Raw genomic sequence first — 20,615 nt, 5'->3', positions numbered from 1 at the left:
CAAGAGCTCTTTTTCTATTTTTCTAGAAGAACATCCTGTTTTTCTTTGTTGATTGCAGTGTTGTCTTACCTTTATATTATTGATAGTTTGTATAGTCTCTGTTTCTTTTAGGTTGTTTCCTTCCTTCTCCTGTCTGATGTGGTGGGGCCCTTTGACTTTTACATCAGGGTATTCTGGGTGGGCCATGTGTTGGGGGTCCCCAGGGTTAGTATCTTTAGATCTGTCTTTTGGAGCTGATCAGATTCCCCAGAAATATTCTCCAGTCTCTTTCCGGCACAATTCTGACTTCAGAATCTGGAAGCCAGCAGTGTGCGTGTGTGGTCTGTTGTAGGAGAGCTGGAGAATTCACTGTTCACTGTATATACAGTCATTAAGTCCAGCTCTGTTCAGTGCAGCTGGGCAGGGTGACTTCAGTCCATAGATGCCTCTACTTTTCCGGGGAATGCCCCCTCCCATCTTCTTTCAGAGTGAGGGGGTGTCACGTTGTGCCCGGCGTTGAGGTTCTGGTTTCAGCTTCCATGGCCTTCCCCGGCTCCTCTGTATTTGGGGCTATGCCTTCTTTATCCCCGTTCTGTCTACACTGCTGCTGCCACTTCTGGTCTTCTAGGACACTGCTGTGCAAGTGTAAGTGGTTTCCGTGTGTTCCACTGCTGAATTAGGACCTGGCTTTCTTGGGCCTGCTGCCTCATTTACTCTACTTCAGTCTTTTATAGTTTCTGTCTCCTCCAGGTTTCTTCTTTTTACTTTTTTGTTTGGGTCTCAATCTTCCATGTTAGAAGATTTCCCCAGTACTTCAAAAATCTTGGCTTTTTTCTCCTTTCAGTTCTCCCTGTGCTGTTTCAAACATTTTTTTAAAAGATTTTATTTATTTACTTATTTGAGGGAGTGAGTGTATGCACAGGAGAGAGAGCAGAGAGCACAAACGGGGAGGGGCAGAGGAAGAGAGAGAAGCAGACTCCCTGTTGAGCAGGGAGCCTGACCTGGGGCTCCATCCCTGGACACTGAGATCATGACCTGAGCTGAAGGCAGATGCTTAACAGACTGAGCCACCCAGGCGCCCCTGTTTAGAACATTTTTAAAAAATATCTCTTTAGTATAGTTTTGATGGAAGGCAGTGGAACAGATGTCTATACTCTGTCATTGTATCGTGCACTTATTAGCCAACCACACCCTGTTAATTTATGATTTTTGGTATGTTTGAATAGTTTCCAGTTGCTACACATGTATTTCTTTTCTTTTCTTTTTTTTTTTTTAAGATTTTATTTATTTATTTGACAGAGAGAGATACCAGTGAGAGAGGAGACACAGGCAGGGGGAGTGGGAGAGGAAGAAGCAGGCTCCCAGCATAGGAGCCTGAGGTGGGGCTCGATCCCAGGACTCTGGGATCACGCCCTGAGCCGAAGGCACACGCTTAACGACTGAGCCACCCAGGCGCTCCTTCCTGTGTGTTTCTTAAGTAGAAATAGGTTTGAAGACAGGGACGTGGTGCCCTCTTCTCACCCCTCATCCCAGGCATTGCCCAGTAGGCTTGCGTGGGAGGTGATGGAACTGGCTGAGGGGTGAGTTCAGTAGAGCTTCAAGAAGTGAAAGGAAGGGGGTTTTAATGCGCATGTTGTCTCTCCTTGTCAGGTTCTCTGAGGACTATGGAAAGAGGAAAGAGAAACCGGGAGCATTTCCTTTAAACCCACGTTTGATTTCTTCACAGAGTTATCGTGGCCTTCAGAACTGTGAGTATAATTCTCTTGCTACATTTGTGTTTTGGTTTTTTCTTTTGTTTTGATTTTTCTTTCATCTGTCTTAAGGTTTCTTTGACGTATACTAGAAACAAATAAAAGCTAGTTGATTTTGCAGAGTAGGTGAGGGAAGAAATATTAGTTGTTTAGTGCCTTTTATGTGTGGAGAGAGGCAGGCAGGATGACAGTCCTGTCCCTGATAGTTGTGACAGTAGCAGCATGTGCCCTAGAAGAGTGCCCCAACAGGGTCAGCCCTGGGCCATCCAGCTCCTCAGTGAGTCTCTGGCAGTAATCCCGTGAATGAGGCTACCCTTCGCCCCTGTTTCACATTTGCATAACTGAAACAGAGGTTAAAGGTTACTAAGTTAGTAAAAAGCAAAGCTGGGATTCAGACTCAGTATGGCTTTGGAGCCTGTGCTTTTTACTCGTGTTTTATTCTTACGGGCTCTGGATTCAGATGTTGGCTTGGCTGCTTACTTACTAACTCTTCACTAACTACCGAAACCTAGCTCTCTCTCCATGCCAACTCTTCACTGACTACTTAAACCTAGCTCTTTCCTCTGACAAAGGGTGCTCTCCCAGGGTTGTGGTGGATGCCGTAAGAAATGTGAAATGTGCTCAGCTTTCACAAATGTTAGCAATTGCTATTCGGTGGCAGTTCCCCCACTTTAATGAGAGGAAAACTAAGCCCCAGAGATTGGGTTATTTGTGATTTGTTAATTTGTAACCTTGGCACTTGTGCTGCACTCCACAGTTGGGAGGTTATAGAATTGAGATTCTATTCCAGTTTGTCTTATTTCCAAAGACTGCTCTTTCTGGTAGGCCTAGTGGTAAATCGAGGACAGATCGTTGATAGAAGATTCATCAATCTGTCTTGTGGTATTAGCATTGGTAAGATTTTAGCAATACATTGCTTTGGTGTAAAAGCCCCATAAACTTAGACTTCATGGATTCAGAATTCAGAATCATTATAATTACGTTGAATTTGACTTTGGTAAGTGTCTTTGTCTTAGATGTCCAAGGGGCAGAACCCTGGATTGTTTTTCCATTTCCTTCTGGGGGTCAGTTCACTTTCCTCCTTTGTTCTCCTTTCTCCTCCAAACCCACTTTTGTTTCTGCCAGGATTAGGTATTAGGGAAGGGAAGGAAAATTGTGTCACGAAGTTTCAGTTTCCAAGTAAGGCCTGGAAGTCTTGCTCCTTTTCTCTGATTCCTTCTACCCTTTCTTGGCTACGAGAGGCACCTGTTCTGTGTGCTGTGCCAGGTGTGACTCTGCTGTCTTTTGGAGAAGGCCATGCCCAGCTGTTTACATCCCTTGTCTCCTCCCCACCCTCCCTGCACATTTCGATGTTTCTTCCTGTACCAGTGGGCTATATTTATTGGGTACAAGTCTGTTTCTGCATCTTTAAGGGCAAAGATTTTGTTATTTCGTTTCTGCATGTTTTCTGCTTGACCCATGGGTAGTTTTCATGGATGAAGTAGTGTTTAATGCTTGCCACAAAATAAGTTCTCTTTTCTTAGTGGATCCAAACAAGAGGGAGAATATCAAGTATAACTTTTCATCAGCATTAGCTATTAAAAATCGTTCGTCATGGTAGAGCCCAAGACAGTTTCATATTTAACAGAAATTACACAAAATTTTTCTTCTTAATGTGATGTGCAGCAGAACGAAGGCCTGACAGGGAACTGAGAGCCCATTCTTGGCTCACTGGAACTTTGAGCACCGGGATATAATCTGCTGCTTCTAGTTTGGCCCTCCCCTCCCCTCCACCCCTGTTTGAAAATATGTAAACCCAGGAAAAATACCTTATAACCAGTGTTTCTATAATTGTTTCCCCCAATTCTGGACAACTGGTGAGGCCACACGAGTAAGCCTGGCTTTGTACAGCATCGACTTAATGGTGTTCCTCTGAGATCCGGGGCCCTTGATGTACCTGAGTGCCCTGGTCCACTTAAGCCCCTGCAGGATGGATCAGGTTCTTGGTTCCTGATTTGTTTTGGGGTGTTGCATTCTTAAGGCAGAACTTGGGATGGAGGTGTTTTACAATCAGAATTCTAGGAAAGCAAAGCAAAGTTTTGGAGGAGTTGAATTGCTGAAATATGTATGGAGATTATTTTCAGGGTTAATGGGGTGTGGGGAGGCAGTAGACAGAAAGGAAGGTTGCCCGGAGACCTATCTGAAACCCCCCATTTGGAGAATAAAGATAGGTTATTTAGCGTCAGGGCAGCTGAGAACAATCGACATAGATTGAACTGTGAGGTTCTGGGGCTGTTTGTCTAAACAAAGAGTCGCTAGGGTAAGGCGGTGCTGGCTGTCGGCTCCGGAGGGCAGCTGTCCCTCCCTCAGTGTTGAGCCCTGAGATTCGGCTGAGGTTTGAAAGGCTAGTGTGTTGGGAATAGACACTGGTGGTGGGGGTTGGAGGGTGGGGGAGAGTAGAGGACAGCCAGGAGATTGTCGGCACGCTGTTCAGGGAACCAGGTGAGCAGCAGCGGAGGCTGGGATTGGAGCAGGAAAACGAGGTGGTGAGAAGCAGTTGGGCCTTGGATGTATTTCAAAGGCAGAACCAGTAGGATTTGCTGACAGATTGGATAAGGGGTGTGAGGGCAAAGGGAGGAGTTGAGTTGACTAGAAGGCTCTTGGCTTGGGCAACTAGATGGGGGGAAGGCTGTGGGTGGAACTTGGTTTAGAGGGGCAGATGGGGAGCTCACTGTAGGCATTTTAAGTTTGTGATTCTGTTCGGGATCCAAGTAGAGATGTCATGTAGGCAGTTGTAAATAGGCATTTGGAGCTTGGAAGAGAAGTCTGAGCTGGAAGTGGCCATGAAAACGCAGTGACGGTCTGTGGTCACCGAGGGAGTGAGCACAGAGAAGACAAGCAAGCCTGAGCCTCGGGTCACTCTGCCATCGAGTGCTCAAGGATGAACATGAGCAGTGTTTGGCACAGAGCAGGTGTGAAGAAGACCACAAGCACTGGCACCATGGGAAGAAGGGAAGAAGTGTCCAGGAGGAGGATGTGATCAACTCTCTGAAGTGTCAGGAAAGGTCATGATGAGGACTGAGGTTTGGCCTTCGGGTGTGGCGACTTGGAGGACACTCTGGCAAGTGCTCGGCGCAGTGTGGGGGCGTGGTCAGAATGAAAGCCCGCCTGGACGGTGGTGTGAAGGGGGAGAGGGTAGTGAGACAGATTGCATCTGGGTGACTTAGGTCCAGGGAGTACGGTCATCCTCACACTTACTCGCCGTCTGGGTGCAGAGCAACGCAGCCGGGTCCCTGAGGTCCGTGGTGGTGTCTTCATGTCACGGGCGGGGAAAGGTCAGGTTCAGAGCTTACAGTAGCTTTCTCAAGAGTATGGAGCCGGCAGGCTGATGCCAGGTCTCAGGCCATGCACGCTGTCCTTAGCCGCCCTGTGTCCTGAGGGTGGAGAGACACTGTTGAAGGGGGGAAGGGGGTAGCGTGGTTGAAAAGTTGTAGGAAAACGCTTATGTCCTGCTGGAAGTGCTTCTGTTAGAGATTCTGTTTCTTTTTCTTACTTAGAAATTTCACTTCTATCAGAGGGTGGTAGGTGCATGTGTTCAAAAGTAAAAGAGTGTTGAATGATTCACGCAGAACCCAGCGGGCTCCTGTCCTGCCTCCACCATCCACCTCCCAGAGCTGCCTGGAATCCTGCTTATCTGTTTCTTTTAGTATTTCTGTCCACGGTTCCCAGCAATATCTATGTAGAGGCAGGGCCATCGATGCGTCACTTTTAGACAAAGTTACATTTTGAACTCCCATCTTCCCCCACATTTGTAGCACAAATTTTGTTTAGAGCCATAATTTGGTGAATTGTTTTGACTTTGTTAATGTTGCTCACTATTGAGCTGGTGAATGTAGCATGATTATATTCCCTTTTAGTTCAACTTTTTGTTTTCCTGTTTTCTTGAGCTTAACAGTTGCCACTTTTTTTTTTTTTTCTGTTTGCTTGATATTCTTAAGAGTTCTCACTCTCCCTGACAGTAAGGCCTCTTAATAAAATTTGCCATCTGCTCATGTGTATTCCTTCTGTCTTCACCCCCAGGGACATCTGTTTTCTTGCATGCTGGACAGGTTACTCTCCCATGGTAGCAGGGTTGAGGTGCGTAGGGCAGATCCTGCAGGACTAGGCGAGACCAGGTAGAGAATCGTGATGGGGAAGACAGTGATGGGGAGCTCAGAGGGAGGGGGACGGTGTCCTCCTGAGGGAGCAGGTCCGGGCATGGTGAGTGGGGCTCGCGGTAGTTGGGGAAAGGCATTCCAGGTGGAGAAGGTGAGAAAAAGCAGAGCGGGACGAGATTGGTTACTTTTTGTTAACCTACAAAGCTTGTATTGTGGCGCCTCGCTAGGTGGTACATGTTAACTTAGTTACTGACTCTTCCTTTAAGACCTTTAAATAGATTTCCATGGAAAATGTGACATTCAGATCGTTAAACATCTGTCGTAAATTTTTTATTTTTTGAAAGATTTTATTTTTTAAGTAATCTGTACACCCAGTGTGGGGCTCAAACTTACAACCCCGAGGTCAAGAGTTGTACACTCTACTGACTGAGCCAGCCAGGGGCCCCTGTCATAAATTTTAATATTTTCTTAAAACGTGCGCATAGGATATATCAAGACACTTAAATCGAAGAGATCATCTTAAACTGTTGATTCCATGTATTTGTTCATGGAAACATCTTTATGGACTATCCCGTCACTGAGGCGGCCCAGCCAGTCATCGTGCAGGAGTGACCAGTGCAGCCCCCCGCTGCGGTCGTCAGGCGGGAGCAGGATGAGCGACCACAGGACGTTTCAGAGGCTGCTCTGTGTCTAGCTGGATGCGCAGGATGGTGTGCAGGGAGGCCGCGGTGTCGCGGAGGCGGGCAAGCGCAGCTCTGTCTCCGTGGCTCAGTTAGGGAGGCCCGTCGCGAACTCGGGAACGAGTTGGTGCAGAACCAAGAGTGAGTGGATTGGTTTCTTTTGAGAAGAAGCATCGCGCAGTTTGAAATGCTGAGGCGGGATTATAGGAAATAAAGTCCGTACGTGCCTTTCAGGACTGCCAACTGCAGGGCACCTTTTACGTAAATGTGCTGCACCTTTTATGTGGGTGCCTGGCTATTCTCATGGACGGTCAGGAGCCTGTGTTTAGTTCAGTGGGTCCGCCGTGTACAAATGTTACCTGCTTCCTGAAGCTTCTGCTTTATGCTCCAGGCTTTGCGCAGGACACCCTTTATCTTGCCAATAGTAGTTACGTTTGTGATTCAGGAATTCTACGTGAGGGAAGTCGTCAGAATTGTGATACCTGCCGTTTATGTGTGTCATTCATCGTGTGTTTTGAGTTGTGTGTAGTGTTTATAATAACAAGGTAGTGATTACTGTCCCCACGCTGTAGAGGAGAGCCCGGAGCCAGGTAACAGTCTGCCCGAGGCTCCACGTGGTGGTGGCAGGCTCTCCTGTTCCTTTACATGAAAGCTTAGCCCTTGCTCTGAAGCGCACGTGGTGCTCCTGTGTGCGGGCTCTGCCTGTGATAGAGAGGGCGAGGGCTGCCGCCCACCGAGCGGTCTGCAGACCCTCAGTATTGTCACGTGCCAGCCGTGCTTCCGCCACGTCGGGATGAGTTGTCACTAGTGTTGCCAACCATTGCACGTGGTTCCCCGTCATTGGTGTTTCTGCTCATACTGAAGAAAGATTATGGATTCATCCCATACTAGTAAAAATGGGAAAATAGGTCTGTTTCTGACCCTAGTAGTAGGCAGGCAGCTTTTCCTGTGCTTCTTACACTCTGACTAAGGGGGAGAGAGGATGTTTCTTTCTTTCTACCTGCCTTGGCATATCGTTGCTATCTGCCAGGGGGGAGGGGCAAGTGGGGCGTTGGGAGTGGCGATGGCAAGGAAACATGTTAGATTTGTGTCTCCTGCTCATGAATTCTAAGTGCTTTAACAAAATAGACAAACTTTCCATCATTTCTTCTTTGATAAACTGTCTATTAAAAGGATAGGTGTCTCAGCAAAAAATTCAACTGGAAAAATGGTGAGAAGCTTTGAGTAGATACTTCATCCATTTCCTGTAGATAACAACATGCACACAAAAAGACGCTCCCCGTCATCCCTCATTAGGGAAGTGTCCGTGACAGCTGCAGTGGGTAGCGCTGCAGTCCTGTGAGAATGCCTCCCATTCCCACAAAACAAGGCAGCAGAAGGGGACAGTGCCCAGGTGCAGGGCTGTGGGACAGCTAGAAGTACATCGCGCTTTGCTGGTGGGGATGCAAAGGGTTATAACCACTTTGAAAAAGTAGTTTGGCAGTTTCTTATAAACTTGAATATATACTTTTCATACGATCCAGCAGTCCTACATGGAGGCCTTTACCCAAGAGACGTGCAAATTTATCTCTACACAAAGGCCTGCATATGATTGCTTATAGCAGCTTTATTCCTATTTACCGAACATGGAGAACAACTCGGAGGTCCGTCAGGTGGGAAATGCGTGAACAGGTTGCGGTGCACCTGTGCGGTGGGGCAGTCCTTGTACAGCAACACAGAGGCACTGACTGCTGACATCCTCAGCAAAACAGGAGCGCGTCCAGAGTGTTCTGTTACGGGCAAACACAGAGCTCTGTACAACTGTGGTTCCCCCCTGATAACATTCGGATAAAGGCAAAACTATGGGAACAGATTGGATCAGTGGTTACCGGGGGCTGAGGCTAGGGGAGGAGAGGACTGAGTACAGGAGGGCGTGAGGGTGCTTCGTGGGTGATGGAAGTAGGCCATGTCTGCCCTGTGATGGTGGTCATACACTGACTGTGTCAGTCAGAACCCAGCGAACAGTGTTTTACTGTATGTAAATTTTACCTCAATAAGCCAAACCCAAAAAAAGGTGGATGACTTATGTATATACACACGCGTAGGTATTACACACACACACAGGCACACACATTTATACCCACGCTTGAGCTCCCTTTTTCTTTCCGGTGGATTAAATTTAATATTTCTGGATTAGGTATCCTGAAAGTTTAAATGAAATAGATTGTAGCACAGACACTTTGTGAAAACATAGGATCTTGGAGTCTTTGGTTGATTTTTATATTCTTATTCACGATCTGAAGGCTTTATAATGTGGTTTGTTTTTGTATAACATGGTTATGTAGTATGGATGTCACGTAATTAGCATAAATAAAAGATGTTTTATCAGTTAAATTATTTTAAGATTCCTTCCATGTTGTTCAAGCTCTTGTAGCTGTGGAGAAAAATAGTTTTACTAGCTTTAAAAATTAATAAAAAATGTTTTCTTTGATTCATGACAAACTTAATTATACAGTCTTCAGCTGTGTCTTTAATCAGCTGTAACTGTAGGGTATGATTATATTTCAAACCGCTAGACCTAAGAATGTACACAGAAAATAATACAAGTTAGCTTCACTAAACGTAAGGCTTCATTGTAGTTGCGAGTCAGGTCTCTTCACAGTATGTATGAGGGTCGCTTGTTATTAGTATGTGGTGCTTTGCGATGCCCTGCAGAGCAGTTGTTCAGCATTTTTTCCTAATAAACCCTTCTTAGCAAAGCCACAACAGTGGGCAGGGAAGGGGATTAGAGTGGAAAGTTGTGTATTTACTTTTCATTTAAAAATCAAAATTTGACTATAGACAATAAGAAGGCCATTCATTTAAATGATGAGATCTTCCTTATTTTGCGATCAGAGGATATTGCCGTGTGTGGTTATAATGGAATCTGATACAGTAAGATGCAGTGTAAGAGGCCCTTCCTGAGCTGCTTTATGTTTGCTTATCCCGTGCGCTGCTCTGGGGGCTGGGGGCTGGCTTCACTGTCTCTGGTAACCTTGTCCTCTGAATGGTCATCACGTAGTCAATATGCACTAACGGCCTCCGTGACCGTCGTGTTTGGGAACAGAAGGAGTAGGCTGTTCTGCCTTGCGTTTGTTCTCGTCTGACTGTCCCTGTGTTTTGCTGTGGGAATCTGTGCGCTAACTGGTTTTGAGGGTTTGGCCCCTGCTGGGATGCTTCTTACAACTGGCGACCTTTCCAGCTGCTGTCCGCCAGGTGGCTGTCCTGCTGCAGTTGTCACCGTGCCGCCGCAGGGGCGCTGTGTGCGTCCCAGTGTGAGCGGTGTGTGCCGCTGGACAGCCCGCCCGCGTGGGGGGATGTCTGCGAACAGCTTACAGTGTGACTCGCTGTTCCACTGAGAGGTTGTATTTGTAGAATAGAAGAAAAACGGATGTGAAGCATGAAGTTTGAAAAGTGTTTAACCGTGTTTGTTTTCTCTTGTGGTTCAAAAGGGTACTTAACGGGTCATCTTAAACAAAATGTACTAAAAGATATTAAACTCTTTTGGGGCTTTTCTGGATGACTCAGGATCCTCAGTACGAACACCTGTCATTTTCAGCGTGTGGTGGCCCCGCTTCTGCCATTTTCCTCAATATCAGGCTGTGTGGCGGGCAGTCTCTGAACGCCCTTCCACCACCCTTTCTAATTTGCTACTCCTTGTTTTTGTTGTTGTTGTTGTTTGTTTTGTTTTAAAATGAAGCCTTGTGTGTTTTTATGGAAAAGTTGTAAGTAGTATAGGCAACTTCCAAATACCCTTCACCTAGATTGACCAGTTGTTAACATTTTGTGACATTTGCCTGCATGGCCCCCTCCCCCCACCTCTGGATATAGAAGTACACGTGGCACATTTATTTTCACACACTGGAAGAGAGTAAGTTGCACACTTCACTCCCTTTACTCTTAGGTACTTCAATAAGTATTTACCAAGAACAAGGACTTTTGGGGCGTCTGGGTGGCTCAGCCATTAAGCGTCTGCCTTCGGCTCAGGTGATGATCCCAGGGTCTAGGGATCGAGCCCTGCATCGGGCTGTCTGCTCTGCTGGGAGTCTGCTTCTCTCCTCACACTCCCCCTGCTTGTGTTCTCTCTCTCGCTGTCTCTCTCTGTCAAATAAATAAATAAAATCTTAAAAAAAAAAACAAGGACTTTTTACATAGCCCAGAATAATCAGTATAGTTATCAAATTGGCAAATTTAACATGGGCCATTCTGTAGTTTACAGTCCATATTCACAGTTGCTCTGTTAATTACAGTAGTTTCCCCCCCATACAGGACCCAGTCTAGAATTACATGTGGTATTTATTGATGTTTCTATGGTCTTTTTAGTCTGGATATGTTTCTCAGCCTTTCTCGAGAACATCATGGAGACTGTTCTAATTGTTTTGTAGGTCTTTGTTCCGTTTGGGTTCCTGTGATGTTTTCTCATGATTAAACTCAGATTACGCATTTTGGGGGCCAGGCTATCAGAGAAGTGGTGCTGTGCCTTTCTCAGGGCATCGTATCATTTCTCATATCCATTATTCGTCTCAGGATGGCACATGATGCCGGCTTGTTCTGTTATTGGTGAGGTTAACATCTAGGAATTTGTGGGGCTGCAGATTCTTGGACCCTACTCCTGACCTGCTAAGTCAGAAACTTAGGGCTTGAGTCTATGTTTTTAACAAGCCCAAAAAATGATTTTGATGTATTCTAAAATTTGAGAATTACTGATCTCAGGTGATCAAGTTAGGGCGGCATCTGCCTAGTGTCTGCTCTCTAAAATTAGCATTTATCCTTTGTAATGAATGAGGAAATCTGTAGGGAAATATTTGAGGCTCTGTGACCTTTTGAGCTTTTAAACTGATCGTTTGGCGCCCCCACGGATGATTCTTGCTTGAACTAGTTATTGCTAGGTAGTCGTGCAGTGGGGACGCTGTTCTTCTCACCTGTCAGCTGGCATTCTCCCTTAAGGAGAGTTTCCCCTCCTTTGTTGACTCACTCAGTTGTTCACCCAGTAGTACTTCACGGATTCTTGTTTGATTCAGGGGCTTATAGTCCTTAACTCTCATTCATTTTGATGCTGGAATGCCCCCTGATTTGGTTTTCCAAATCATCTCCTGTGTTGTTTTGACACGTCCCCATTCTTTTCTGAGCACGACCTTCCCTTTTGGCACAGTAAGATACTCTCAGCATTTCCTGTAGTTTCTCTGCCCCTGTGGTGCAATCAGCTATTTCTCCAAGATTCCCTGGTTCCTTTTGGTGGGAGATGGAATTTAGAGGCCGGGATCTGAGTGGGAGGTGTGCTCCTTTGCTGCCAGGTATTACTGCTTCCCAGGGCTTCCTGTGTGTGTGCACGTGCTTGTGCAGCTCTGCTCCAGATGCAAACATCTTGTTGTGTTCGTAGGAGCCGACCAGTCTCCGATCAGTTTCATTGGCTTCCAGTTGATGCATTTTTCTTCCCTTCTCTTCTCTTTCTTTCGCAGTCTCACATGCACCTTTCTACTTCGGTGGTTAGTCAAAGGTTGGAGTAGAATGTATTCTCAGATTTGGGGGTTTATCTTGGGGTTCCCCTGCTTCCAGCATACCTCCTTTACATATCAGTTGGTCCTCCAGCCCCCATTTCTTTCTTCTGAGACCTCATGCCAGTAAGACTTTTGCTTTCTGCCACTAGAGCTCGCCCTGGGTTGGGAAGCACGTTTAGTCAGAGGAGCAGCAAACTGGCAGATGTCCTGGGGTAACTCCATTGTTCAGGGGATAGCCTTCACCTCTGGTGTGTGCCTCTGGGCTTCCTGGGTTGTCCTGCCTATGCGCATTTCACTGTCTGCCAGGGATTTGGGCAGTGTATTTATATTCAGCCTTGGAGCTCAGCATTTTGCAGCCCTCTTGTTTCCAAAATTTCCCGCTTAAATTTATAGCCAGTGTGCTGCGCATTAAGGTGGTACGGTAGGGCTGCAGTCCTGCCCTCCCAGAGTTGGGTCTCACAGTATTGCCAGGCAGGAAAGTGACAAACACTCCCTGGTTTGTACCAGATGCAGGGACAGTTCTGACAGTAACTTCTCAAGTGCTTGCCTGCCTTTGGTCATTTTCCAGTTCCTTCAGATGGTTGGTTTTAGTGATTTTGTCTGATTTTTATAATGATCTATGGAAGAAATTGCTCCATTGTCTTCATGTAACCATTTCGGAAGGCTCACTCTCCCTTTTGTCTTATTATTCTTTTCTTCTGAAATCTAGCTTCATCTTTATTTTTGTACCCAACGTTTCATTATGGTAATTTTCAAACAAATGGCAAAGTTGTAAAAATTTATGGTTAACATCCATAGACTCCTCCACCCCCTGGATTTTACCTATCATGTGTTATTATTCTTGCTTTCTCACGTAAATAACCAATTATCCATTTCTCCATATAGTAATCCATTTTATTTTTTAGGCTGTATTTCAAAGTGCAGATATCAGTATACCTCACCCTATGTGTTTCAGCGTGCGTATTGTTTACTAGATAGAGTTCATTATTTGTTTAGCGTATTTTTCCTTCAGTGTAAAATTTCTATACCAGCTGCACATAACTCAAGTATACATTCACTGAACTGTGGCAAATGCATCCACCTTTGCAACCCAAACACTTATTGAGACATAGACCATTATCATTTCCCCCAAAGGTTCCTTCATGTCCTTAGTATTCACAGTCCCTGCTGCAGCCCCTGCTGCCATTCTCACCCTGACCCCTGACAACTGCTGCGTTCGCCCCCTCAGTTCAGTTCTGCCTGCCCAGGGGTTTCCTGTCCACAGAATCATACTGTGTACATGGTGTATGAGGCTTCGCCCGCCCTTCTCCAAAATGGGGGCAGGTCGGCGCCGGGGACGCTGGGCGCGCTCCCGGAGGAAGCATGGAGGGGGCGGGGCCGGTGGGAGCCCGGCGCTGATTGGCAGGCGCGGCCGACCTGGTCCCAGGCGCGGGTAGTAGAGCCGGGCGCCGCGGCCTGGGGCTGGGATGTGAGGGGCTGCGGGCTCCCGGCAGCAGCTGCTCCTGCGAGTCGCGGCGACTGCAGCGCGGGCGGGCGGGCGAGGTCCGCGGACGCCGTCGGCGGCTGGCCCTGTCGGCCGCGGGATGAGGAAGCGGAGGGAGCCCGTCGCCTTGGAGCATGAGCGCTGCGCGGCCTCGGGCTCGTCCTCCTCCGGCTCAGCCGCCGCGGCGCTGGACGCCGACTGCCGCCTGAAGAAGAACCTGCGGTGGCGGGCAAGGGGCCGGCAGAGCCGCGCTGCGCCGCGGACGCGGGCATGAAGCGGGCGCTGGGCAGGGGAGGCAGGGCGCAGGGGCGGGGCCCCCTACCTGGCCCGGAGGCAGCCCTTAAGCCCCCCGCCCGCTCCTCCGTAAGTTTCTTGCCTGCAGGAGCGCCCCACGTCTACCCTGCATTCTCTAGTGCCCTCTTCCAGTTCTCCTCCATCCTTCTTCCTCACCTGGCCCGCTGGTGCCGCCCGTGGGCATCCTTTCCCCAGATAGCTGCCTGCGGGAGGGCCCCCGACTGTCCCCTTTCCTCCCCTGGTGTCCTTTTCTGGCCCTCCGCGGCGCCCAGCCCCGTGCCCTTACCCTTCCCAGGTGAGCCTGTGGTACCCCGTCCTCGACCGGCTGGACCAGCGTCTTTCCCAGGGGCTGGGAGCAGGGGGCAATCACGAACCCACGTTGGAGAGTAGAGGAGGGCGTGGGGGGCGTCCCTTGTGAGGCTCCTGGACGCCTCTCACGTAAGAGGTGGGACATGGAAAGGCAGGCTCCAGAGCCAGAGAGCGTTGGGATTCTTGGCCTCAGATCTGCATAGAACTCAAAACTGAGCGCCCCTCTTGCTCGGCTGGCGTGTGCCGAAGCTTACCTTTTCCCGGTTTCTCACTTTGGTAATTTTTTCTCGGGTAACTAGTTGTCAGAAGTGGCATTCTCTGCTGGACCTTTGGGGGAATGTTCAGTGGTGTGATGTGGCCAGGGGTACACGGCATCGTCAGCTGTTGGAGGGAAACCTGTCCTTGCTTGTGCAGATGGCTAATGGTGCTTGAAATTGGATTACACTGAGTTGTCTCCTTAGGAATCTCTGTAGAATCTGTAAGTCTTAGTTTTTTTGCGTTCTCTGAATAGGAGATGAATGCATCCAGGTAAAGCTGATTTCAGAATTAAGATAGTGTATTTCACAGGGACAGATCTCTCCATATGCTAGCTTTGTAATTAATCTGGCTGTTCACAGAACGTATCATTCATGGCAAGTTTGAAGTCTGGGTGTTTCACGGTTTTGAACAGGTTAGTATGTAATGTTCTCAGGTGTTGTTGCAGAGTCGTTTCTTTTGGGGTCAACTGGAATGCCCTTAATTGACACTGGCCACTTCAGTGTCAAATATTTATTAAAATGGTCTCTAAAAATATCAGTATCATTGTCTAAAAGACCATGAAATTGAAAATGAATATTTGGATAAATAGAAATATTTATCCAAATAAATAGAAATATTTATCCAAATAGACACTTCAACATTTCAACCTCATTGCTTAAAAGGTTATGAAATTAAACTATAGTTTTCTCTAAGTCAGTGGTTCGCATTCTTGCCAGAAGGGCAGGGACTGACAGTATTTTTTTTCTATAAAATTATCTAGTAACTGGTCAATATCTTTTGTGAAACTAATTCTAGCTTGAATGTACTTTTGTAAACAGGTTTGGCATTACACCTAGATAAGTTTGGGAAGTCTTCCTTTGAAGAAATGAAATTATTACGCACAATAGTGTTTGGAGAAACAGTGCTGGTCTGGCACCTTCCTCAAAAGATGTACTGTATTTAAAAGATACGCTTATTTTCATTTTTGTATCAGGACAAAGAAAGACATTCAAGAGGTGCTCATATCCTTTGGAGGAACGAAAGGCTGTTAGGAAATAAAAAGAGAAGCAGACGGCAGGAAAGCCAAATTTATGTGTTACTCTGTGGTTTCCTTCCCTATTTCTTGGAATGTTGTCCTGGTCATTCTTCTCCTTTGTTTTCTTCTTCACCCAGGTCTCTGCCCAACTGTCAAGTCCTCAGAGAGGCCCTCCCAGACCAGCCCATCCAAAATAGACTTCTTGCCACTCCCAACACCCTTATTCTGTTTGCTTTTTTCATCACACGTATCTCTCTTGACCTTGCAATTGTCCGTGTACTTAATTGGCTTTATTGGTTCTCTCCTCCCCTACAATAATGGAACCCCATGAGAGCAGGGGCCTTGTTTCTTGCACTTTTGTGTCTCTAGTGTATGGCCATAGTAGGTGGCGGAAAATACTTATTGAATTAGTATCTCTAGAATAAATTCCTAAGAAGTGAAATTGCTGGGCCACGGAGTGTGTGTTTATAATTTTGAAAGGTGAGGCCAAGGAGTCCTCCAAAGTACTGATGGATACTTTTCCCCAGCAGGTCAGCAGTTACTTCCTTTCCCCCCAATACTGAATATCACCAAATATTTGGATCTTTTTTCTATTTGATTGATGAAAATGACATCTGATTTGTAGCTTTAATTTGCATTTCTAATTGTTAGGTGGCAATTTTTGTGTGTTTTTATAAGCCTGTTGTGTACCTTTGAGTCTCTCAGTACCTGCCTTTGTTTGGGTCCTATTGTGCACATTTTCAAATACACAAAAGTAGGGAAGAGAATATAATGAACCTGGATGTATCCATCACGTCTTTTTAAACAGTTTGCCATGTGTTGCCAATCTTGAATCATTTGTCCCTCTTCCCTCCATTTCTTTGTAGGGTGGGGGACTAGAATGTTTTAAAACAAATGATTTTATTCGTAACTACTTCAGAGTATAACTTGGGAACTGGAACAAATCGAGACTTTTGAAATATATATAACCTCGCTGCTATATTTATCAAAACTTTTTTATATTTATCAAAATTAACAATTTATTGCCTATTACTAATTTAATCTAATATCCAATCTAAATACACATTTCTCCAGTTGTCTCAGAAATGTCTTTAAAAGGTTTGTGTAAAAATCCTGTACATTTCTTAAATTTATTTCTAGTTGATCTTTTTTGGTGTTGAAAATAGGACCCTTTCTTATATTACATATTTTTATTATTGTACTTTACTAATTTTTATTTTATTTTATTTATTTATTAGAGAGGAGACAAGTAGGGGGAGTGGTAGGCAGAGGGGGAGGAAGAAGCAGGCTTCCTGCTGAGCAGGGAGCCCCATGCAATGTGGGGCTTGATCCTAGGATCCTGGGATCATGACGTAAGCCCAAGGCAGATGCTTAGCCGACTGAGCCACCCAGGTGCCCCTGTACTTACTGATTTTTCAAGCAGTAACTTATGTCATCATATTGTTTTTAGTAGTTTTTGCAGTTGGTTCTCTTGGATTTTGAGGTATAATATCATATCAGTTACAAATAATAAGAATTTCATTCCATGTTTTTTACTTTTTATGTCTCTTGTTTCTCTTTTTTGGTTGCTTTGTATTTCCAGGACAAGATCAAATACTAAGTAAGAATGATAGTGGGTACGTTGTCTTGTTCCTTACTTCACTGAGAATGCTTTTAGTGTTTCTGCCACACTAGTTATTTTACTAAGGGCTGTGTTGTTGCTATTTGTTTTTTAATCAAAAATGGTTGTTGATTTTATTAAATACTGTTTTAGCATCTGTGAAATTATACAGATGTTCTTCCTTGACCTGTTCATATGAATAATAGTAACAGATTTTATGTTATTGAATCATCGTCCTATTATTGAATCATCAGTGAAAACTCTGTTAGTGTGTAGCCAGATTCTAGTAATATTTTACTGAGTCATTTTACATTGTGATTTGTGAAACCAGTTTGTAATTTTGTTTTTAATGTAATCTTTATCAAGTTGTTTTAGTGCTTTCCTTAGCTTTATTAAAAGCTTTCTCTGCTTTAGCCAGTTTAAATACTCTTGAAATGATCTGTTTCTTTAACTTTGGTGCAATTCCCCAGTAAAACTACCTAAGCTTGGTGCTTTTGGGGCGCCTGGGTGGCTCAGTAGTTAAGCCTCTGCCTTCGGCTCAGGGCGTGATCCCAGCGTTCTGGGCTCAAGCCCCACATCAGGCTCCTCTTCTAGGAGCCTGCTTCTTCCTCTCCTACTCCCCCTGCTTGTGTTCCCTCTCTCACTGGCTGTCTCTCTATGTCAAATTAATAAATAAAATCTTAAAAAAAAAAAAAAAGCTTGGTGCTTTTTTAGATTTTCTATCTCTTTCTGGTTTAGTTTTGGTGATTTATACATTCATAGAAAATCATCTGTTTCATCCAGCTTTTTCCTCTGTATCTGGGGCTGTTATCCCTGTCCTGTTCCCTGATTTTGTGTGCTTATGTTTTTTTCCTTTCTCCCCCTTTCATTTACTTATTTATTTATCTATCTATCTATTTATTTATTTATTTTAATAAAGAATTTTCTTTCTTTTTTTTTTTTTATTATGTTAGTCACCATACAGTACATCCCTGGTTTCTGATGTAAAGTTCAGTGATTCACTAGTTGCGTATAACACCCAGTGCACCATGCAATACGTGCCCTCCTTACTACCCATCACCGGTCTATCCCATTCCCCCAACCCCCTCCCCTCTGAGGCCCTCAGTTTGTTTCTCAGAGTCCATAGTCTCTCATGCTTCATTACCCCTTCTGATTACCCCCCTTCTTTATCCCTTTCTTCCCCTACCAATCTTCCTAGTTCTTATGTTCCATAGATGAGAGAAATCATATGATAATTGTCTTTTTCTGCTTGACTTATTTCACTTAGCATTATCTCCTCCAGTGCTGTCCATGTTGCAGCAAATGTTGAGAATTCGTTCTTTCTGATAGCTGAGTAATATTCCATTGTATATATGGACCACAGCTTCTTAATCCAGTCAACTGTTGAAGGGCATCTCGGCTCCTTCCACGATTCAGCTATTGTGGACAATGCTGCTATGAACATTGGGGTGCATATGGCCCTTCTCTTCACTACGTCTGTATCTTTGGAGTAAATACCCAGTAGTGCAATGGCTGGGTCATAGGGTAGCTCAATTTTTAACTTTTTAAGGGACCTCCACACTGTTTTCCAGAGTGGCTATACCCACTTGCATTCCCACCAACAATGTAGGAGGGATCCCCTTTCTCCACATCCTCTCCAACACTTGTTGTTTCTTGCCTTGTCAATTTTTGCCATTCTAACTGGTGTAAGGTGGTATCTCAGTGTGGTTTTGATTTGAATTTCCCTGATGGCTAATGATTTTGAACATTTTTTTATGTGTCTGTTAGCCATTTGTATGTCTTCATTGGAAAATGTCTGTTCATATCTTCTGCCTATTTTATGATTTGTTTATTTGATTCTCGCATATTGAGTTTGAGAAGTTTTTGTAGATATTGGATACCAGTCTTTGATCTCTAGCATCATTTGCAAATATATTGTCCTGTTCCGTGGGCTGCCTCTTAGTTTTTTTGACTGTTTCCTTGGCTGTGCAGAAGTTTTTATCTTGATAAAGTCCCACAAGTTCATTTTTTCTTTTGTTTCTCTTGCATTTGGAGATGTGTCATGAAAAAGATTGCTTTGGCCGATGTCCTAGAGGTTGCTGCCTATGTTCTCCTCTAGGATTTTGGTGGATTCCTGTCTCACATCAAGGTCTTTCATCCATTTGGAGTTTATTTTTGTGTGTGGTGTGAGAGAGTGATCAAGTTTCATTCTTTTGCATGTAGATGTCCAATTTTCCCAGCACCATTTATTGAAGAGACTGTCTTTTTCCCACCGGATGTTTTTTCCTGCTTTATCAAAGATTAGTTGCCCAAAGAGCCAAGGGTCCATTTCTGGGTTCTCTATTCTGTTCCATTGGTCTATGTGTCTGTTTTTGTGACGGTACCATGCTGTCTTTGTGATCACAGCTTTGTAGTACAGCTCGAAATCCAGCATTGTGATGCCCCCAGCTTTGTTTTTCCTTTTCAACGGTTCCTTGGTGATTCGAGGCCTTTTCTGCTTGATACAAATTTAAGGACTATTTGTTTCAGTTCTTTGAAAAATGTCCTCGGTATTTTGATCGGGATAGCATTGAAAGTGTAGATTGCTCTGGGTAGCATGGACATTTTAACTATGTTAATTCTTCCGATCCATGAGCATGGAATATTTTTCCATCTTTTTATGTCTTCTTCAATGTCTTTCAAGAGTGATTTATAGTTTCTAGAATATAGATCCTTTATGTCTCTGGTTAATTCCAAGGTAACGTATGGTTTTTGGTGCTATTGTAAATGGGATGGATTCCCTCATTTCACTTTCTTCAGTCTCATTGTTCATGTATAGAAATGCAACTGATTTCTGAGCATTGATTTTGTATCCCACCACATTACTGAATTGCTCTATAACTTCTAGAAGTTTGGGGGTGGATTCTTTTGGGTTTTCCATATAGAGTATCATGTCATCTGCGAAGAGAGACAGTTTGACTTCTTCTTTGCCAATTTGGATACCTTTCATCCCTTTTTGTTGTCTGATTGCTGTTGCAAGGACTTCTAGTACTATGTTGAATAATAGTGGCGAGAGTGGGCATCCTTGTCGTGTTCCTGATCTTATGGGAAAGGCTTCCAGCTTTTCCCCATTGAGAATGATATTTGCTGTAGGCTTTTCATAGATGGTTTTATGAGATTGAGGAATGTACCCTCTATCCCTACACTCTGAAGGGTTTTAATCAGGAAAGGATGCTGTATTTTGTCAAATGCTTTTTCTGCATCAATTGAAAGGATCATATGCTTCCTGAGTCTTTTCTTGTTGATTTGATGTATCATGTTGATTGATTTGCGAATGTTGAACCACGCTTGCACCCCAGGTATGAATCCCACTTGGTCATGATGGATAATCCTTTTAATGTACTGTTGGATTCTATTAGCCAGGATCTTGTTGAGGATTTTGGCGTCCATATTCATTAGGGAAATCGGTCTGTCATTCTCCGTTTTGAGGGGGTCTTTGCCTGGTTTGGGGATCAAGGTAATATTGGCCTCATAGAATGAGTTTGGTAGCTTTTCTTCTGTTTCTATTTTTTTGAAATAGCTTTAGGAGAATAGGTATTCTTTCTTCTTTGAATGTTTGGTAGAATTCCCCAGGAA

At 44.9% G+C, this 20,615-nt stretch overlaps 2 protein-coding genes across 13 annotated transcripts in view; one reads left to right on the top strand and one right to left on the bottom strand.

Moving 5' to 3' along the window:
• Positions 1-20,615, bottom strand: part of LOC125282011 (ral guanine nucleotide dissociation stimulator-like) — a 460,718-nt gene that overhangs the window by 73,670 nt on the left and 366,433 nt on the right. The gene's annotated exons all lie outside the window — the stretch shown is intronic.
• The window catches only part of LOC125282996 (ral guanine nucleotide dissociation stimulator-like), a 601,545-nt gene that overhangs the window by 368,149 nt on the left and 212,781 nt on the right, over positions 1-20,615 (top strand). For all 12 annotated transcript variants that reach the window (XM_057312976.1, XM_057312974.1, XM_057312968.1 and 9 more), the window contains exon 12: positions 1,630-1,727. The gene's annotated coding sequence lies outside the window, so the exon portion shown is untranslated. The remainder of the gene's footprint in view (positions 1-1,629; positions 1,728-20,615) is intronic.

This window comes from Ursus arctos, unplaced genomic scaffold (genome assembly GCF_023065955.2).
Source record: "Ursus arctos isolate Adak ecotype North America unplaced genomic scaffold, UrsArc2.0 scaffold_16, whole genome shotgun sequence".
NCBI lineage: Eukaryota > Metazoa > Chordata > Mammalia > Carnivora > Ursidae > Ursus > Ursus arctos.
The sequence above is the reverse complement of the archived record's forward strand: the minus strand, read 5'-3'. Positions and strand labels throughout refer to the sequence as shown.